At 41.5% G+C, this 14,753-nt stretch overlaps 1 protein-coding gene across 7 annotated transcripts in view; it reads left to right on the top strand.

The window, feature by feature from the left end:
* GLB1 (galactosidase beta 1) overlaps positions 1-14,753 on the top strand; it is a 169,978-nt gene that overhangs the window by 59,985 nt on the left and 95,240 nt on the right. The window lies entirely within an intron of this gene.

Below are 14,753 nucleotides of genomic sequence, written 5' to 3'. Positions count from 1 at the left end.
CTGCACCTGGTTTTGGCTGACAGCTTGTTGTCCTGCTCACCCCCCTGGCCCATGGAGGAGAACTACAATGCTGATCCAGCCCTTGAAGAAATCCTGTTTGACACCCCTGCTCTAGTAATATTCCCCAAAAGGGATGTATTTTTTGTCTTGACTGATGCAAGTCAATCTTTGCCAAGACTTTCACAGCCACGCTTTTCTTTTCTTTTCTTTTTCTTTTCTTTTCTTTTTTCTTTTAAAAAGAACTTATATTGTGCAAAATATAAAAACAAAACAATAGAGAGTATGATCCTCAGAAGGGGCATTTTTACTTTTCCTGTACTCCTTGTTATATATCCTTTTCAGTTGCATCAATCTCTATCAAATCATTTTTTATTCTTTAATAAAGTCAGCTTTTTGGAGTGAGACAATGTTTTGTTGGGAACTGATTTCAAATTTTTAATTAAGATTTCAAACCCCTCTAAATATGATCCTTCAAACTTATTTCTTAGGAGAGATGTATGTAGTTCTTTGATTTCTGGAGCTAACATCCATTTAGTAATTTCCTTTTCCATTTTCTTATAGCTATTATTTAATATATCTATTATTTTTAACAATTAATTTATATCTCTATATGTTCATTTAATCCATTTTAATTTGTTTTATTTTCCAACTATTGATAAAATAAATCCCATATCATGTAATATTCTGTTTCTTCTTCTTCTTTGATTACCAATGTTCATCTCTACACATTCAAATATTTTCTCAATTACGTTTCCCTCTGTCAGTATCTTATCACTTTTCCAATTCTGGGCAAATACAATTCTAGCTGCTGTTAATACATGTATAATTAAATATGTTTTTTCTTTACTGTAACCCTCAGGTACCATTCCTAATAAAAATATTTTAGGTTTCAAATCTATGTGTTGCTTTATCATTTTTTTCAACCATATATGTATTTTTGTCCACTATCTTTTAGTTTTTGAACATCTTAGGCTTGTTTTGCTGGTGCATAGTGCCATCTGTAAAATACATTATACAAGTTTTCTTTATATGCTGTCAATATTGTTAATTTATAATTCCTATCCCATAGCTTCTGCCATTTATCTTATTCTATAGCATATCCAAAATATCCCATGCTATCATTGTTTCTTTAACTTGTTTCTCTTCTAACTTAACACCTAATAGCAATACAATTTTTTGATCAACTTATCTTCAGTTCCTGTTAATATTTTATCCAATTCTGTCGACTCCTTATAAATCCCTTCAGCTTTAATATCTTTTTCATATCTTGATTGTATTTGCATATATGAATACCAATCCATTTCTAACCCTTGTTCATTCAGTTCTTGTTTTGTTTTGAGCTCACCCTTTTCATTTAAAATGTCTTTCTATCTAGCAGTAGTTCCCATTTTACAAATATTTGGGTATAAGTGTGTCTATTGTTGATAGCCAGGTGGAATCTTCATATAATGTTGTTCTCTGTTTTTTTCCCATGCTGATAACAATACGTTCCTGGCTATATATCTTTGAAAATACCCCTGTATTTTACTTCTCCCCTAGCATAGAAATGCATGTCAGCCCAATTGCAGACTACTGTGGCTTGATAATATATTTCCCAATTAGGTAGCCCAAACCCTCTTCTGGTTCTCGCATCCTGTAACATTTTTATATTAATTCTTGCTTTGTTCCCTTGCCATATGTATTTCAATACTATTTTGTTAATATCTTCAAAATATTTTTTCCTCATTTTTTTCGGAATTTTTGAAACAAATACAACACTTTTAGTAATATATTCATCTTAATCACTGCAATTCTTCCTGTTAGTGATAACTGCATATTGCCCCATTTTTTCAGATCTATCTTAACTGGTTGTTTAATTATCTTCTTTAATTGTTCCAGTTGCCATCAACTGAATTCCCAAATATTTAACTTTCTTTGCTATCTGAATATCTAATCTCTTCGTCAATTCTTTTTTCTGTTTCTCTGTCATATTTTCTACCAATATCTGAGTTTCCCCTTTATTTTCAATCCTGCCATTTTCCCATATTTGTCTATTTTATTTATTAACTTGGGTCCTGTTCCTAGAGGTTCTTCTAATATAAAGGCTAGATTGTCTGTAAATGCCTGCAATTTATACTCCTCTTTTCTTTTCTCCTTAGAGCTGCTCGGATCATCCAGAGAGTGGGAGGTGCTTCAGTCTGTGTTGATTGTAGGCTGAGCTTAATTACTGAGGAACGCCCCTCCTTCCATCACGTGGCTCCATTATGGCGTTCCCCAGTTTATGCTCAGCCTTGTGAGAGTTAGGCTGTTTTTCTGATAAGCTCTTGGCCGATTCAGGATCTCTTCTAATTTCACTTGAAGGTTTGATTAAGCGTTTTTCCTGTAGCCTCTGCGCAATTGGGGTTGTCTCTAGATTAAGGGGAGCACGTTCCTTGCCCCCCCCCAGGGGGGAGAAAAGCAGGCGGTGTTCAGCACTCTCACGCTACCCCCCCAGCCTCTATCTGAATTCCTGCCGCTTCCAGTCACCCTCCTTAGTGGCTTGATCTTCTTGAGCTCCAAAGCGCCACTGGTTCTCCCCTCCCACGAATGCCGCGCCACCCCTCTCGGCTTCCTAGCCTTGCTGGAGTGGCTTAATTCCGCCCTGAGCGGCCCCAACGTTAGACTGATAGGCGGCCATCATCTTGGGCGCCGCCTCATGGTCGGGCGCCAATTTCTTCCTCCGATCTCTTTTCTAACCGCTGCGAGTGCTTTTAGCTCGCCTAACAGGCTTCTCCAGCTTGTTCAGAGCCTGTCTTCCTTGGTATTGTTGGCTATCCCACAGCTGCGCTCAGGGCGAAGTATTAGCAGCACCCCTCCCCCTCCCAGTTGTCGTCTGGGAGCAAAGCTGCTGGAGGCCTCATCTCTCCAACCAAGTGCCATTGGCCTCAGGCGTTCATTTGACCAATTGGATAAATTTTGCCTGGGTTGCTACGCTCACAGATTAAGATCCGAATTTACGTGATCAAATTATATATTTCATATCAATAAAAAATAAAATAAAAATAAATAATAATAAATAAATATATACATTGTATATACATATATACGTATATTTTTATGCAGATAAACAAAATACAATGAATCTATATATCATTAATAATAATAATAATAATACATATTATACACATCAAATTCCAAAAGGGGATGCGGACCAGCCAAAAGGACACCCGTCCTTTGCCGCGGGCCGTACCCTAGGCGAGCCAACCGCCTCTATTATCCTTCTATATGATCATTACTTCTTAAAATGGCAGATGACAACTAAGGCCCTTCCTTGAAAGCCAAATATAAATCTCTCCTTTTGCACAGTCAGGCTAAGGAAACTTCAAAGGCCTCTAAGGAACCTCTGTGGCACAGTGGTGAGAGTGCAGTACTGCAAGGCTACTTCTGCAGCCAGCTGCCTACAGCTTGGCAGTTCAAAGTCCACTAGGCTCAAGGTTGACTCATCCTTCCGAGATGGGTAAAATGAGGACCCAAATTGCTGGGGGCAATATGCTGACTTGGTGGACTGCTTATAGAGAGCTCTAAAGCACTATAATGTGATATATAAGTACTATTGCTGTATGAGACGCCTTAAGGCATCATAAGGCATTGGAGAAGGAATTTGACAGGCGATCCAGGGGGTCTCTCTTGGTGCCTCCAGCCCTCCCACCCTACTCTCCTTCTACCTCTACTCACCCCACCTTTTTTCCAGATTACTCTTCCCTCCTCAGGCACAGCTCTCCCCAGGGGCATCAGGCCCCTGGACCATTGACCAGACGGACACCTGGAGCTACACTTACTCCTACGGCCGCTGGTCTGCGCCAAGAGGAGCTGGCCATAATCGAGATTCAAGAACAAATGAAGTCATGGATGGAGCTGGCTATCGACCAGGGGATTGTGGAAGTTCTCCAACAGATTTCCAGACCCAGCTTCCTCCCGATGACTCCCGAACACGAGTTGCTATCAGTCAGGTCCCTGCTTGGATCGGATCCTGCCACAGTCAGGTACCTTACAGAGGGACAGCCCTCTTCCAGAAAGAGAACAGGGGGATGAGGTAGGGGACCTAGATCAATCCAGGGAAGAGGAAGAATTCGAATTGGGGCCAACTTATTACAGTGAACCCCTGTCGGAAACAGAGTCTATGGAGGGGGAGATATCCCAGGATGAGGGCCTCACCCCCGACCAACCCTCCTTGGTGAGCTCGTCCAAGCCACACCTGTTCAAATCACTTCTCCCTAAGGCCAAAAAAAGCATCTCTGGTCTGTACACACAGTCTCCCTCTGCCCTCCCTTCCTCAGAGGATAGTCCAGAGGATTCCAATTTCAAGCAGCCCGTTGTGGGAGCCTCCCCTGCCCCATCCAGCCAGGACAAGAAGTTTTTCAACCTCAATTCAGACTTCTCCAACCCACCTAATACCCTCGAGGTTGATGAGCCCATTGTTGGCTTAGCATCCTCCTCCTCCTCCCCTATGATCCTCTGGAGGCTCTGAAACCTGAGGACAAGAGGGCTGAACTAGCCTTACGATACCAGGCTCTCCAAGCCGTCGCTTGGGCCATCAGATCGGCCACTGCCGCTTCCCTTTTCACCAGGTCCTCGATCCGGTGGATCTGACAACCAAAACAGCATGTCCCCTCATCTCATCCAAGGGCACATCAGGACATCGCTAAACCTACGGCCGTGGCAGAATTCTCGGCCGACGCCACCTACCATTCGGTTAAGTTCTCCAGTAATGCTATAACCTCTCATGTCACAGCCCCCTGCCTGCCCTGGCTCAAACACCAACAGGCGAATGTCAAAACTACGTCTTGGCTACTGCTCCCATCAAGGGAGACAAATTACCAGCTCAGCTCTGGAACCCCTGCTAGTTGAGTCCCGAACCAAAAAAATAAATAAAAAAATTCCTTCCCTCTCTTTGTGGAGGCCAGACCCCAGAGCCCCCCAGCCATGTCGGAGAGGGTTCCCCGACCCTTCTACCAGTCTCTCTCCCCACCCAGGTACCCGACCCCACCCCTCCTTTCGGCCATCCCAAAGGATCGAGCCGATTCGGGTGACAGGAACAGAAGGGGCAGCACCCATAAGAGACCCCTCAGGGGATCAAGTGGAAGTCTGCTTCTGACACCTGGGTCGGAAACACCCCCCCAATGACCCTTCATGGCATTCCCCCCCCTCTAAGGACCCCTCCCAACGCAATTGATGGCTTTTGCTATTCAGCATCTCCCCAAGATACAGGCTATCCAACCCGTCCCACCCTCTCAACGAGGGCGGTGTTTTTTTTGCTCCCACCTCTTTGTGGTCCCCACTCTCTCAGGTGGATGGAGAGCAATCCTAGACCTAAAACGACTTAATCCTTACCTGATTCCCGCAGGTTTAAGATGTACACCTTGCAGTCCATCCTATTGGGTACCAGGCAAGTGGACCGGCTCTCTTCTATTGTTCTTCCAGAAGCGTTTCTACCCATCCCCTTCCGGCACTCCCATTCAAATTCCGCAGGTTCTGTTACAACCTTCACCACTCTCAATACGTGGACCTCCGCTTTGGGTTGATATCGGCCCCCTGAACCTTACTAAGGTTCTCGCGGCTCTAGCGGCTCCCCTCAGGAACCTCTCCGTACGTCTCCACCGTTACCTCGATGACATCCTCATCCTGCCCCCCCTCAGACGTCGAGCAGAGAGGGACCCCAGAGCTCTCTCTCTGCCCTCCAAGACCATGGGTTCCTCATAACCTGGCAAGAGCCAACTGTCGCCATCTAACCGGATAACCCAGTTCGGGTCCGTAATTCATTCGGTTAAAGGAAAAAAATTATCTCCTCGGAGAGATTCCTTAGCATACAGGGATCCGTCAAACATATCCGGCGATCAAAAAGGCAACACTATTAGAATTGTCTAAATTATTGGGTAAGATGGTCTCAGGCATTTCCATTCTTCCCTGGGCCCGTTTTCTCACCAGACCCCCTCAGTGGTTCCTGCTCCCATTTCAAACGTCCGGCAGAAGTAATTCAAAAATCCACGCTCAAGGTCCCTCCAAGGGGCCTTACGTCTCTCCTCTGGTGGTCCAACCCCGCCATCAACAAGGGCCACTACTTCAGGGAGCCCCAACGGCTCTCCCTCGCCACAGACGCCAGCCTGACTGGATGGGGCGCTCTATCCACTTGTTCAAAGAGCGCCACTGGTGTAGTGGTATCATGCAAGATTCCCATTCTTCGGCACAGGGCAGATAGTCGGAGACAGAACGAGTATGCAATATAAATTGGGTGGACTCCACGCCATACACCTGGCCCTGTGCAGCTTCCTCCCTCAGGTACGTGGGCGTCGTGTCCTATCCTCACCAACAACGTCACCGCCAATGCTCACGCCTACAGACAAGGGAGCACACAGTCCACTCGTTTAATGAGAGAAGCCGAGCGCCTCTGCCACTGGGCGGAGCGCAACCTCCTCCCCCTTAAAGCAGAGCCATCTCAGGAGTGTCAAACACCCAAGCGGATTGGTTGAGCAGGGCCACGGTGGACCAGTCCGAACGGCGCCTTCACCCGTCTCTGTTCAAGGGGCGACCACAATCTTCGGCCTACCAATAGTGGATCTCTTCACATCCCCTTTCAACACCCTCCCCCCAAGATTTTTCTCGAGGTTCCCCTCCCATAGGGCCAAGAATTACGACGCCCGACGTTGCCCCTGGCCCCCAGGGTCCCTATATGCATTCCCCACTAGCCCCAGTTTCCCAGAGTCATACAGAAGCTGATCCACAAGAACGCAGAACTGCCTCTGGTGGCCCCCTCTGGCCCAGGCGCCCATGGTTGGCGGTCCTCCGCAACCTATCGGTAGCCCCTCCCTGGAAAATCCTCCTGAAGGGGGATCTCCCTTTTTCAGGGGCCCCTTCTGCATCCGGATCCCACTGGCTCTAGCTAGCCGTCTAGAGATTGAGCAGAACTGACTAAAAAAACGAGAAGTTCCCTGATCAGGTTATTGATACCATCTTAGTTTCCAGATGGCCCTCAACTAACCGAATCCATGATGTCACCTGGAATAATTCTGCAAGTGGTGTCACATATCCCAGGTCAGCCCTTGTATTAGGGCATCCTCCAGAGGATCCACTAACTTGTGTCCTCCAACCTTTCACTGATACCCTACCTGGGATCTTAATAGGGCCCTTGTGTCCCTCACTGAGCATCTCTTTGAACCTCTCAGGGAATCCACCCTCCAGTTCTTAACATTCAGGGTTGTGTTTCTGGTGGCCATTGCATCGGCTCGTCAAATCTCGGAGATTGCAGCATCGTCGGTGAGAAAGGACCTCTGCATCTTCCTCGCCGTCCGGGTGGTTCTCCGGCCCGATCCTACCTTATTGCCCAAGGTGAACTCAGCCTTCCACAAGGCAGGGGAGCTCATTCTCCCAATCCTCTGCCCCAAACCCTTGCGCGGGAGGGAGACGCTTTAAACGTGCCCTTCGCATCTACATTACGCACACCCAGCCCTTCATGAGGTCTGAATCCCTATTCCTTTCCTTTCAACCCAAGACATTGGACCACAAAGTGTCCCCTCCAACCATCGGCCCCTGGATCAGAGCTACTATCTCCAGATCTCACTTGTCACAGGCTTTGCCAGTACCCAGCAGAATTACAGCGCATCCCACCAGAGATGCGGATACCTCGGTAGCTTGGGCCTCCCAGACCCCAATCACTAACAATTGCCAGGCTGCCACCTGGACTTCTCCGTCTCCCTTCATTAGGCATTACAAGATCGACATATTTGTCTCAGTGAAGGCCTCATTTGGCAGACGTGTCCTACAGCGGGTCCTCAAGGACCCAGAGAGGCTCCCGAGCCAGACGGGGTCCCTCCCGTAGGACAGCCAAGCTTTGGTATGTCTCACTCTCTGGATGATCCGAGCAGCTCTAAGGAGAATGGCCGTTGGTTCTTACCTGACACGCCATTTCTCTTCGAGTTGCGAGGATCATCCAGCCCCACCCTTATCCTTCCTGTCTGGTGGGGTCTTGTTTTGGCCAATGAATCCTTAAGTCTAGTAAGATGAGAGTACGGATTTCTCTTTCCTCTCGACTTTGCATAAACTGGGGAACGCCGTAATGGAGCCACGTGATGGAAGGAGGGGCGTTCCTCAGTAATTAAGCTCAGCCTACAATCAATACAGACTGAAGCACCTCCCACTCTCTGGATGATCTGAGCAGCTCGAAGAGAAATGGCGTGTCAGGTAAGAACCAACACCCATTTCATCCTTTTTATCTCCTTATCTTTCCTAATATTTCTGTTTAGCACTTCTAATGTTAACACAAATAACAATGGCGACAGGAGGCATCCTTGCCCTATTCCTTTCTTAATATGGTTTTTTTCAGTCAATTCTCCATTAATCTTCACCTTTGCATATTATTTATAATATATTGTTTTAATCATTTTAATAAACCTTTCCCCAAACCTCCATTTCTCCCATTTGTGTCAACATAAACTGGCAGTTCACATGATCAAAGCCTTCTGTGCATCCAGGAATATCAATGCCATCTGTTTTTCAGGGTCTGCTTCATAATATTCCAAAGTGTTTAAAATTATTCTCATGTTATCCTTTATTTGTCCTTTATTTTGATCTGAATGTATAAATTGATTTAAATATCTCTTTAGTCTTTCAGTCATTATTGAAGCAAATATTTTGTAGTCCAAGTTCAATAGTGATATTGGTCTTTAGTTTTTAATCTGTTGTAAATCAGTATCATCTTTCAGAATAAGAATGTTGTATGCTTCCATCTATGAATTAAGTATTTTTCCCTCCGTCAATATTTCATTTGCTACTTCTAATAATGTATTGCTTAAAGAATCCTGTAGGGTTTTGTACAGTTCTGCGGGTAGGTCCTGGTGCTTTCCTGTTATTTTGTCTTTTAATTGCTTCTGTTAGTTCCATCATTATAATTCTTTCCTCTAACATTGTTTTAATTTCTTCTGGTACTTTGGTAATTCTGCTTGTTTTTTAGATGTTCTTTTATTTCTCCTTGTTCTTCTCACTTGTTCTTCTTCATAGAGTTCTCCATAGTATTTTTGGACTACTACTTTTTTATCTTCATTTCTATGGCAGAGGTTACCTTTATCATCCATTAGTTGAGAAATCATTTTCTTTTCCTTCTCTTTTTTCAATCTATATGCTAACCATCTTCCTTTATTTGCATTTTCAAATAAGTTTTGTTTTGTACTTTTTATTTTTTATGCTATAGTTCTTTATTATTTCCAACTTGTGCTTTGTTAAATTCATTTTTGTTTTGTATATCCTTTTTTGCAGGTTCTTTTGAAGTTTCTTCTCCAACTTTTTATATTCTTCTAATATCTTTTGTGTCTGTCTTTCTGTTTCTCTTTCCCATGTTATTGTTAGTGCTCTTATATAAGCTTTTGCTGTATCCTATACATTTTGTAACGAAGTTTCCTATTTTCTATTTTTCTCAAAGAAGAATTTCAATTCTTTTTCCATATGTTTAATATACTCCTTTTCTCTTAATATTAAATTGTTCATTGTCCATCTTGACATCATCTTTTGTCTCTTCCATGTTACTTTAATTGGATTGTGATCTGCCCAAGTGCTTGTTTCAATACTTATTTCTTGTATGTTAGTAATTAACTCCATTGTTGCCTACATCATATCTATTCTGGACTAAGACAGATGCCTGTTCGAGTAAAATGTGTATTGTTTATTTTTTGGATATATTCTCTCCATGCATCTTCATCTGCCATTTTGAAGAAAGATTTTGGTAAAGTTTTCCTGTTCTTTTTGTTTATCTTTTGTGTTTTATAGTCCATTTCTGCATCTGCTATTGCATTAAAATCTCCTGTAATACAAATATTTTCATATTCCAGTTCCATTATTTTCTTATATGATCTATCATAGAACTCTTCCTGGCTTTCATTTGGTACATAAATTGCCACCAATATTGTTTGTTTACAGTTCAGAACTCTTCTTGGCTTTCATTTGGTACATAAATTGCCACCAATATTGTTTGTTTACAGTTCATCAATAGTTCCACCATTAACACTCTCCCGTCATTGTCATGATAGATTGGTTTCGCTTTTATAGTGACTTTTATATATAATGCTATTCCTCTTTTGTTTTATTATGCCAGGGAGGTATATAATTTCCCATTCTTAGGATAGTCTAATATTTTCTCATGTTGTCTTTTAATATGCACTTCTTGTAAACAAATTATATCCAATTATAGTTTCTCTAAGCTATTGAAAATCCTTTTCCTTTTTATTGCCGAATTTAGTCCATTTATGTTAATTGTCATTTTTATTTCTTCTTCCATATCTTTATTTATAATATGATTTTGTTGCTTGTCACTCTCGTCTCCCTTGGTTCCTTCGGTTTTTCTTCTTCTCTGATTGTTCTCTGTTGCTGTTTTCTCTCCGCTTTGTTGTCTTTCATTCCCTCCTGCAGCTTCTTCTCTCTGTTTTATTTCTTCAGTTTCCCTCCTTTTTTCTCCTCTTGTTCTCTGAAATGATGGTCATAGAATTGCTCTGCTTTCTCAGTTGTATCTAATCTGTGTCTCTGTTCATGCCATGTCACCATTATTCCCTCCAGTATCAGCTATCTAAAGTTAATCTCTTTTAATTAAGCATTTTGTCAGAAATTGATATTCCCTCAGAGGAGATATTCTGTGTCTGAATCAGAGGTCTCCAGTCTGTGGATCAGCACCAGACTATGGCATGCCAGCAGCTGGGCTGCACAAGTAAATGAAGCCCCATCCATGGGATGCAGGCAGCACACAAAACCTCACCCCCTCTGGTCCTTGGAAAAACCTTTCTCCATGGAACTGGTCCCTAGTGCCTGAAAGATTGGAGTCACTAGTCTATATTTATTTTATTTTATTTTATTCAGGAGCATGCTTTTGGTAACCCAAAGTCAGTTGAATAAGATAGGTATTTTAGAAACTGAAAAAAGGGCATATATTGTAGATAAGAGGGGCCAATGTTGTGAATTTCTAATATCATGCTATAATTAGCACAAAAATATAGTTACATTATTTGCATGAAGATCTCCTGATTGATTAGTTTTTTTGATATGGGATTTGTATAGAGGCTTATGAATAGTAGATTGTTTTACAAAAAGAGTTAGGAATATATAGTGCTTTAAGATAAATTGAACGTTCCTCCAAGATAATTGAGATTCTTCAACAAAAGAAAAATAAATGCAGCAGTGTAAATTTAGTGTGTAACAAATTATCTGGATAGATTTTACTTCTGCTACTTATAGGTGAAATTGAAATAATTATGAAGGTTATTTGTGCTCAGCTTTTATTTTGGTACACAATTTAATGAAACATTGTCTTTGACTGGTGCCTTTCCCACTTTGAGAATTAAAACATGCTTTGCGATCTCTCGGGATGCTGGTTTTTACATCTACCAGGTTTTCTGGGGGACAACATATTTTTATTTATGCAGGATTTATCTCAGCATAATAATATTTACATGTATCCATCTAACACTGCATATCTATTTATTAAATTTATATGCCACCCATATCGCTTTGAGAGTGACTTTGAGTGATTTGTTTCAGTCTCATGTGAAAATAACTGATAGTTTATTATTGTAATGCAGTCTTGGTGTTCTGTGGGAAATTGTGATTGAAAATAAGTAAACATTTTTAAATTTTTGTGTTAGCTCTCACAAGGATGGGAATTTTTACATGTCACAGTTCATCTGTTGGGCTACTGGCATGCTGTTGTTGTGAATGCAACAACAGCAGCGAGGGCAACACAGCAAAGCAGATCATGAGAGGAGCATGGGAAGCAATGGGAGAGTGTCGGTATAGCTGGAGGTTGCCGGTGGAACGTTTCAGCAAAGAAGATCAGTGAACCAGTGACTGAGAACAGCAACAGAGCAGCATGGGAGACCAACCAGCGAAGAGGGGGGGAATGCCATGAACTGAGAAAAGCAGGGAGAGCTGAATACCCAATAGTGGCAGGAGAAAAGCAAGTAAGAAGGGAGGATAAAAAGGCAACATAGGACACAAGGCTAAAAAAATGAAAGGCAAGTAGACAATAGCAAACAAGGAATATACAAAGGCAGAAAAGAAAGAGATAAATTAAGCCCACCAGAAGGCAGCGAGGGAAAGGATCAGAAGGAGGAAGGGAGGAAAGGGACAATCCTGTAACATTCCAGTACAGACTAAGAATGAACTTAAGCCCACTCAACACTGAAAATTTTAAAATTGCACAAACTAAATGATCTACTAGAACTTCAAATTTATAAACTAGACAATTTTGAACTATAGGACTTTAAATTCTTAAACTAGACATTCTTTAACTGCTAGAACCTTAAACTTTTAGCTACACTCCCCCACCCCCCTCAAATTTGAAACTTAAATTATCTGTTAGACTATATATATTTCAAATTGGACATTTTCCCTTCAAAAATCTATGGTAAAACCTTCTATACTTCCACTTTCAATTTTTAAAAATCCATTCATGGAAGAAGAAACTGATACTACTGTGATCTGCAGAGCATGTTCCATGTATGCACTTATGCCCATAGAATACCCAAACTATATATGTACCAAATGTAAACTAATCAAGTTACTAGAAGAAAAAGAAAAGGATCTAGAGGAAACTCTAACCACTTTGAAACTCAACCCATAAAATGAGAAACCCCAAACCTTACAAAAAGAATATGCCCAAATTGAACATAATAATGATCAAACAACTTCTAAAAGAATTGACCCCTTAGAGCAGGGGTTGTCAACCTTTTTATACCTACCGCCCACTTTTGTATCTCTGTTAGTAGTAACATTTTCTCTAACCGCCCACTGGTTCCACAGTAATGGTGATTTATAAAGTAGGGGATAAAACCCCTACTGCCCACCATGAAAGCTGGAATGCCCACTAGTGGGCGGTAGGGACCAGGTTGACTACCACTGCCTTAGAGGAAGAAGACAACAGATGGAAACATGTCACCCATAGAAAAAAACATAAATCTAGTACAAAACCCCTATCCAAACCAACCCACTCTAATGCAGCCCCACTGCTGCTAAGCAATAGATTTCATGGAGTTTTACTAGAAGAAAACATGCAGACACATATAAAAGAAGCACCATCAAATGTCCCTAAAAAGGTAACACCATCAAATGCTTCTGTGACAGATAGAAAAACACCCCAAACCTCCCTAGGAAAAAAAAGGTGAGTGCTGGTGATAGGAGATTCAATTCTTAAGGGAATAGAACCTGCCATCTGTAGACCAGACAGTCTATCCAGAGAAGTATGTTGTCTCCCTGGAGCTAAAATAAAAAATGTGGCTGAGAACCTAATCAAAATATAATAAAACCCACAGACTACTATCCCTTTCTACTACTACATGTAGGGAGGACTTCAAAAAAAATATTGAATGATTATGAGCAGCGAGGCAAGAAAGTCAGGGACTTAGGCGTAGAAGTAGTTTTTTCAACTGTACTGCCAACAAAAGGATCACATCCAGTAGGAGAACAAAGAATTATAGAAATGAAGAGAAGAAAAAAATTATACAAGATTATTATGGAAAACTGTACTATCAAGAGAATATTCAAGAAGAAAAAATTAAGCAATATCTACAGAAAGCAAAATTACCCCAGATACCCAAAGACATTGAAACAATGTTAGAAGGGAACACAATGATGATGGAATTAACCGAAGCTTTAAAAAAAAAACAATGCTGGAAAAGCACCAGGTCCAGATGGATTGCCAGCAGAATTTTACAAGACTTTTCAGGAAATACTGAATCTTCAACTATTAGAAGTCATCAAGTCTATTAAATTCAGTCTATAAAATTTTTGCTTCAATCTTGGCAGAAAGACTGAAAAGGCACTTAAATAATTTTATCCATGCTGATCAAAATGGATTTCTGCCAAAGAGACAAATTAAAGACAATATGAGAATAATTCTGGATGCTTTGGAATACTATGAGGCACATCCCGAAAAGCAAATGGCCTTGATGTTTTTAGATGCACAAAAAGCCTGTGATAATGTGAGTTGGCAATTTATGTTGTTGCAACTGGTACAAATGGGCTTTGGTAAAAAATTTATTCAAGCCATTGAAACAATATAAACAACTGCAAAGGTTATGATAAATGGAGAATTAACGAGTCTATAGATATAAGAAAAGGGAATAGGCAAGGTTGCCCACTGTTGCCTCTGCTGTTTGTGTTAACATTGGAAGTGTTGAATAGGAATATTAGAGAAGAAAAAGAAATAAAAGGAATGAAAATTAAAAAGGAAAAGTATAAATTGCAAGCCTTTGCAGATGACCTGGTATATATATTGGAGGATCCATTGGAAACAACATCTAAATTAATAGAAAAGATAGAAGAGTAAGGAAAAGTAGCAGGTTTGAAAATAAATAAAGATAAAACAAAGATATTAGCAAAGAACATGTTAGCAAGACAAAAGAAAGAGTTGGAGGAAGCCTTAGAAATACCGTATTTCCCCATGTATAAGCCACCCCTTTTTTCCAAAATTTTCAAGCCCAAAAAGTAGCGGGGTGGCATATACAAAGCAGGTACACTTTTTATACGTGAAAAATGCATAAAATAATAAAGTAGGAATAAACTGGTTTTCCAGCAGTATGCTATACTTTTTTGTAAAAATTGTACGTGATGATACGATTACAAGTGCAAGTACACGATAGAAATGCATACGCTAGGCATCGGCCTGAATGCTTCGTTCCTACTCTCATTCCGATGCGTAGATTGCTAGCGTCGCCCGCACCGCTTTCGGCGTCATGACCGAAGTTGTAGATCTAGACGTAGAATTT

Source organism: Pseudonaja textilis, chromosome Z (genome assembly GCF_049901715.1).
Source record: "Pseudonaja textilis isolate UNSWEBS1 chromosome Z, rPseTex1.2, whole genome shotgun sequence".
Taxonomy (NCBI): domain Eukaryota; kingdom Metazoa; phylum Chordata; class Lepidosauria; order Squamata; family Elapidae; genus Pseudonaja; species Pseudonaja textilis.
This window is presented reverse-complemented; position numbering and strand designations above follow the sequence as displayed.